This window comes from Chenopodium album, chromosome 22 (genome assembly GCF_948465745.1).
Source record: "Chenopodium album chromosome 22, dcCheAlbu1.1, whole genome shotgun sequence".
NCBI classification, from domain to species: Eukaryota; Viridiplantae; Streptophyta; class Magnoliopsida; order Caryophyllales; family Amaranthaceae; genus Chenopodium; species Chenopodium album.
In genome coordinates this window covers 17,403,878-17,410,759 of record NC_137855.1, presented here as the reverse complement: position 1 = coordinate 17,410,759, position 6,882 = coordinate 17,403,878, and the positions used below count along the sequence as shown (strand labels likewise).

The window sequence follows — 6,882 nt, the reverse complement described above, 5'->3', positions numbered from 1 at the left end:
AGGAGACAATATAGTGGGGCAAAGAACGAGAGCCCATTGAACCATCTTAAGGAGTTTGAAAAATATTGTAACACGATCAAGGTTAATGGAGTGTCTCAAGAATTCATCCACCTTAAGTTGTTCCCTTTCTCTCTCTTAGGAAGGTCTTTGGAATGGCTAGACAAAGAGGTGAAGCCCAATTCATTGAGAACATGGGATGATGTTACTAAAGCTTTCTTGTCCCGTTTCTATCCTCAAAAGAAAACGACGGAGGCAAGAGCTTTAATTCAAGGATTCAAGCAAAAGCCAAATGAGAGTCTTTATGAGGCATGGGAGAGATTCAAGGAGTACCAAAGAGAGTGTCCTCACCACGGAATTCCAACATATCAATTGATCCAAATCTTCTACGGTGGTTTGAGTCCTCAAGGCAAGGCATGCCTTGATGGAGGGGCCGGTGGTCCAATCATGAACAAAACCGAAGAAGAAGTTGTGGACATAATAGAGGATGTGGTGACTTACTATAGAGATTGGCAAGATGGGGAAAGAGATTCTTCAAGTAAGCAATCTTCGTTGTATTCGGTGGACCATCTCAATGCCATCAACAATCTTTCCTCTCAAATGACAAACTTGGGAAAGGAGATGACGGCGATCAAGGCCAAGTTGGAGAGTGTTTCTTCCTCTTCCCAAGCTCCAAGTCTTCCCTCCCAAATTAAGGGGAGAGGTACTTCTTCTAACTCTCAAACTCCTTTTACTTCACATAATATGCCTATGGGATGTTTGTTTTGTGATGTATGTGGATCATATGACCATGATTCTAGCAATTGCAACAATGAATGTGTTGATGAATTTGACAACAATGAGTGTGAACATGTTAATTTTGTGTCAAACAACAATGTTCAAAGGTTTGATAATCAAACAGGCCAATGGAATAGGATTTACCAAAACCAAGGCAATTTTGACAACTATAATCATAATGGTGGTTATAGGAACCAAGGGAATCAAGGTTCTCATGGTAACCATAACCAAGGTTATAGTGGCCAAAATCAAAGCCAAAATTATGGTAATCAAAGCCAAAATTATGGTAATCAAAACCAAGGTTATGTAAATCATAACCAAGGTAATGGTAACCATAATCATGGTGGTGGTAACCATAATCAAGGTTATGGTTCAAATCAAAATAGGGGTAATTGGAACAATCAAGGAAGGGGAAATTTTCAAAACAACGCTCAAAGAGGTCCCCCACCCGGTTTTGTTCCAAAGACTCAAGGTGAAAATTCATATTCACAACCTTCTTCTCCTAGGACTACTTTGGAGGAGTTGATTGATAATCAAACCAAGATCATTAACACCTATATGGCGGTTAGTGATAAGAAATTTAATGAGATGATGACCCACAATAAGATGCTTGAGACTCAAATTACCCAATTAGCAAGCACTATTAAGGATTTTGCTAGTCCTTCATCTTTGCCTTCCCAAGGTGTTGAACCAAAGAAACCCGTGTACTCTATTGCCACAAGTGGTGGAAATGATTTTGATGAGGCAGTTTCTTGTTCAAAAGAGGGAAGAGATGAGAGTGGTGCTAAGGAGAATGAAGTGGAGAGGGTTGAGTCCAAGGAAATTTATTGTGAGGTTGAGAAAAAAGAAGAGTGTGTTGTTGAAAAGATGAGTGAGGTAGAGAGATTTCCCGATCTACCATATCCCCAAAAATATATTGAGATTCAAAATGGATGAGCAATTTGGGAAGTTCCTTGAAGTTCTTAAGGATGTTCATGATTCCACACCATCTACCGAGCCAATTCCCGACATGCCTAAGTACTCCAAGTTCCTTAAGGAGATACTAGAGGAGAAGGAAGATTTTGATGAGGGTAGTTCGGTGGAAGGAGGGAAGTGTTTTAGTGCTCTTATCCATGGTGAGCTTCCGGAGAAGATGGAAGATCCGGGGAATTTTTCAATCCCTTGTCAAACTAAGAAAATGGTTTTTGAGAATGCTTTGTGTGATCTAGGGGCTAGTGTGAGTATTATGCCCTTTTCGGTTTTCAAAAGGCTTGATCTAGGTGAGCTTCAACCATCTAATATAACACTTCAATTGGTCGATCGCTCTATTAAGCTTCCTAAGGGAAGAATTGATGATGTTCCTTTAAAGATTGGAGAGTTTGTCTTTCCCGTGGATTTTGTTGTTTTGGAGATTGAGGAGGATGAACATATTCCAATCATTTTAGGGAGGCCTTTCTTAGCCACCTCGGGAGCTTTAATAGATGTGAAGGGAGGTCAAATCACTTTGACATGTGGAAAATTGGAAGAGAGTTTTAAGTTGAAGCCAATGCATGAGTCCTTATCTTGTGTGCAAGATATAGCATGTGCTAGTCTTTCTCGCTCCATTGATGATATGTGCATGATTGATTCTTCTACTAACGATGTTTTTGAGATTGTTGATGATGTTTGTGCAAGTCTTAATGATGTCAGTGAAGAAGAATTTGTAATTCTAAAGCCAAGGGATGAGAAAGAAATTGAGTTTCCAAATTGGTTCAAGCTTGATTCTCAAGATAAAGAGAAAGCTTCCATGATTAAAGATGTTGAAGTCAAGCCGAAGAAAAAGGCCCGTGACTCGAAGAAAGCAAGAAAAAGAAAGAAGTTGAGAAAGGAAAAAGAAGAATTTGAAAAGAATATTGTGAAGGTTTTCATTAAGCAACGATGAGAAGTTGCTCAAAATTGAAGAAGATTTTGCTCTATCAACTACCTTGAAGAAGGTGGTGTTCTTTGATCCTCCATGATTTGGAGGAAGGGTCGAGCTTAGGACCTTAAGCAAGCGCTTCCCGGGAGGCAACCCGGAGTTTCTAACCTTTCTCTCTGATTTTTGAATTTTCTTATTTTTGTTTCTTTTATTACTATGTCTTTTCTTTCACTTTTCTACTTGATTGGATTTTTAGGATGTCCTTTTGCGGGATTGGAATTCTACAAGTATGCATGATGAATAGAAGGTGTTCATGGCACAAATCACATTTTGTTCGATTCTAATCGAAATTTGAGGTAAAAGGGTAAGAATTTTAGAGAGGTAAGATAGGAAATTCATGTTTTGAAAGTTGGAGGAAATTGATACTTAGTGAATTTTTGTGGTGAGCACATGAATTTTCAACTTTGAGGGCTTTGAAAATGATTTTAGCTACTGCCTATGTTGTTCCTCATCACCATCATGATTCATGTGCGCACCAAAATAGGCAGTAAGTATCAAATTTTTGAGAAAAAGGAAGGAAGGGGCACGCACAGGGATGTACGGCCGCACACGAGGCTGGTGCGGGCGCACAGCCTGCGTGTGCGGGCGCACACCGGTTTTGTGCGGCCGCACCTGACTGGCCGAGCCTTTATCTTCTTTCTCCTCCTTTTTCCTTTCATTTCATCACTTCCCCTTATCTTCCTCACGGCATTTCCCTCCTCCAAACCCTCTTGTGCGCACCTCTAACTCCTTCATTCATCATCAACAATCATTCAAATCCTCACCAAAATCACTCCAATTTCAATTAAAATCACTCACAAAGCTTTCTACACTACAAATTTCTCACAAATTGACCCAAATTTCACTCACTCTCTCTCCTACTCTTGGTGACCGAATTTGGGGCTTTCTTTGAGGATTCAAATTGCTTGCTCAAAATTGGTTAATCTTGCTTCTTTTATGGTATAATCACTAATCCTTACTTTAATTTTGCCATTTGTATCATAAATTTGCATAGATTGAAAATTTGTATGAGCATGAATAGTGTAGTATTGATTTTGTGATTTTTGATGCTTGATCTTGATATTGATTGTGATTTGGTGATGTTTGTTGATTGATTTTGCATAACATTGTGTTGTTTGTTGATTTTGTAGTGATTCTCATCATTTTTGGTTGAAATCTTGTGAGTTGAATTTTTGGAGTATTGGTAGTATATGGTGATTTTGGTATTGGTCTTGTGGTTGTTCTTGGATTGTTGAAAAGGAGTTTTTATTGGATATTTGGTGTTGTTGATTGGTTTGGAATTGGTTTGATTGAAAAGAAGTGTGAATTTGGAGTTTGGTGATTTTGGTAGTAAGTGGTGAATTTGGGTGTGGTATTCTTGGTTCATTGGTTTTGCTACTTGTTGGTTGTTGGTGATCTTCTTAGCCTTTCAAAATGTCTAAATACCTTAAGAAACTCACCAAGAAGCGGAAAACCGATGTTAGCATCGATGAACCTCCTCGCCCAAGTACCTCCTCTAGGCCTAGTACATCTTCTAGGCCTAGTACTTCCTAGTACTTCCAACCCTTCCTCCACTCAAACTCGACCCCCAACCTCTCTTCCCAAAAAGAAAAACTTCACCGCTAAACAAAAGACCTTCTACCAAAACTTGAAGGATGAAAGAATCCTAAAACAAACCCGCCACTACTTCCAACCCGATATGCTGAAGTTGGGTATTGATAATGATGTGCGGTCGTTGCTTCTAAACATCAGATTGGGTTCTTTCATCACCGATGCCTACTGCACCTATAAGGAGCCTACTTTGGAGTTCTTGGCTACCTTAGAGCTTGTACCCATAGCAGGGGTATATAGGGTGCGTTTCCAATTGTTCAACCACATCTTCGACCAATCATTGGAAGAGTTCAACGCCACTCTAGATTTTGATCCCCATGGGGATATTGTCAACGTTGAACACTACATTTTCCTGGAGTATGATCAACACTCATGGTGGGAAGACATCTCAGGTGGTAATGAGTTTATCACCAACAGGGCTAAGATCTCAGAGGTGTACCAACCTTTCCTTAGGGTTGTACACCGTATTTTGGGCTATGTTTTGTTCCCCAAACAAGAAATGGGGAAGTTGAGTAAATTGGAGCTCAAGGTCCTTTGGTTGTCTACCCGCCTGAAGTATGTGGGCCGGTTGAACTTGGGCTATATCTTTGCCCAATATTGTTTGGATCTTCGCAAGAGGAGGACGGGAGAGATCCCATGTGGGGGCATGGTAACTAGGCTATTGACTCGCCTTCGCCTCAATGATTATCTCCCATTTTGTAAGGAGATCAGGGATGCAGCTTCTATCTACCTCGATATGCAACAATTGGGTCAAATCCAATTTATCTCCAAGGGCTTTAGCGAAGGGAGATATGAGTGGCTTAGGGGCAACGAGCATTGGTGCTACTTGCCTAACCCCAGCTTGACTTCTTTGGCTAGGATTGCCAACAATGTGTGGCATGTTCCCAAGTCCTTCCGGCATCCCAACTTTGACTCCGAGGAGGATGAGGAAGAAGATGATGAAGAAGAACAACAACATCAACAACAACATCATCAACAACAACAACAACATTATTCTCCACAACAACAAGCTCCTCAAGAGCAAGAGCAAGAGCAAGGGCAACATGCTTTCGCCAATGCGGATTTAAGGGCTCTTAGTGAGCAAATGAGTGGATTGAAAATCCACGTGGATGGCATGTACGATCAAGACTTTGGGGCCATCTATGAGCAACTAAGAGGTCTTCAAGAGATGCAGCAAGGTATGTTTATACAACAACAACAAATTTATGAGGCGGAGGTTAACCGTGGGAACATTACTCCCCCGGTTAACTATCCGTACTTCCCGCCCCAACAAGGTCCTCTACCTTCGTATGGGCATCCTTATTGGTCGGGGCCTTCTAACCCCGACACCGAGCATCACTATTACCCGGACGAGCACGGTAACTATGATTACAAGGCTCCGGGTGGTAGTGACTATAGGGGTGATCCTAACTACCCCCATGTCCATCCCAACCACCCCTTTGAACTCACTTTGCCCGATAACTTCACCCCTCTTGCTCCTTGGCAACAAGATCTTTTCAAGGGGCATTATGGGTAGCCCGAGGGGTACACCGGAGGATGGGAGCCCTACCCTCATCCCTTCGATGACCCAGAGCGCAACAGAGACCCCGATGGGGCCGGGCCAAGTGGGAGTGGTGGTGGTGATGGTAGTGGTTATTAGTTCCCTTTAGCTTCTCATGCTTTTTACCTCCATCCCTTATATTTTTGATGCATGTTTTGTTTTGATTGGGATGTTGAGATGTATTTTTATCTAGCTTGGGGGAACTAATAACTTGCTCGGTGACCATTTTGTTGTTGTGTACATATCTTAGTTGCTTGCATGTTTATTTTCATTCCTCTTGTTTGTTTTCCTCATTTTCTTGATCTCTAGGCTACTTTCCTTGTAGCTAGCTTGTTTGCCCGATTTGCTTGGATGTTTGTTGTTTGTGGCGATGTTTTGCTTGGCATGTTGTTGTTGATGATCCCTTATATCCAAATCCCTTAATCCAAAACCCTTTAATCCAAATCCCTTAAATCCAAATCTTGTAGTTTAGAGTAGTTCTTTAGTTAGTTTAGACTTTATTGTTTACTTAGCTTTATTTCTTTATTCTTTCTATTCTTTGGTTAGTTTAGCTTTTCTTTCCTTTAGTTGTATATACTTCTTGCTTAATTTAGTTTCCTTTTATTTGTTGTTTTCTTTTATTTGTTTTGAAGTTACTAACCATTTTCTTTGTTCATAGTTTCTTTTATTTCTTTTTCTCACTTGGTTCCTTGAAGAGCTTATGGATATGGCATGCTACGAGGTGGTTTCTAATCGCTTCATTTATTTTTGCTAAGCTTGGAATCCCGGTGAGACCTTTCTTATTTTCTCTTTATTTTCCTTGGTTGCATAGAATAGGATTAGTTTAGGAGAAGTTGAATGGTTCGAGGATGGATGCTTGTTAACACGTAATGTGTTTGGGATCGGTGACTTTGTTGTCTATCGATCACTTGTTTGTCGATTGGGAATTTTATGTGTTTAACATGCTTTCTAGTCCTTTGCATGCTTTTTCTCCTATGTTTTCCTTTTCTATGTCTCCGTTTCTTTTCTTCTACTCTCTTTTATTTTACTTTTTCTCTTACTT

At 40.5% G+C, this 6,882-nt stretch overlaps 1 non-coding gene across 1 annotated transcript; it reads right to left on the bottom strand.

The window, feature by feature from the left end:
* Positions 1–250: 250 nt before the first annotated feature.
* On the bottom strand, positions 251–356 carry LOC145606367 (small nucleolar RNA R71). The gene has a single exon (XR_014105264.1). It is a non-coding gene; the product is annotated as a small nucleolar RNA R71 (small nucleolar RNA).
* Between the last annotated feature and the right edge of the window lie 6,526 nt (positions 357–6,882).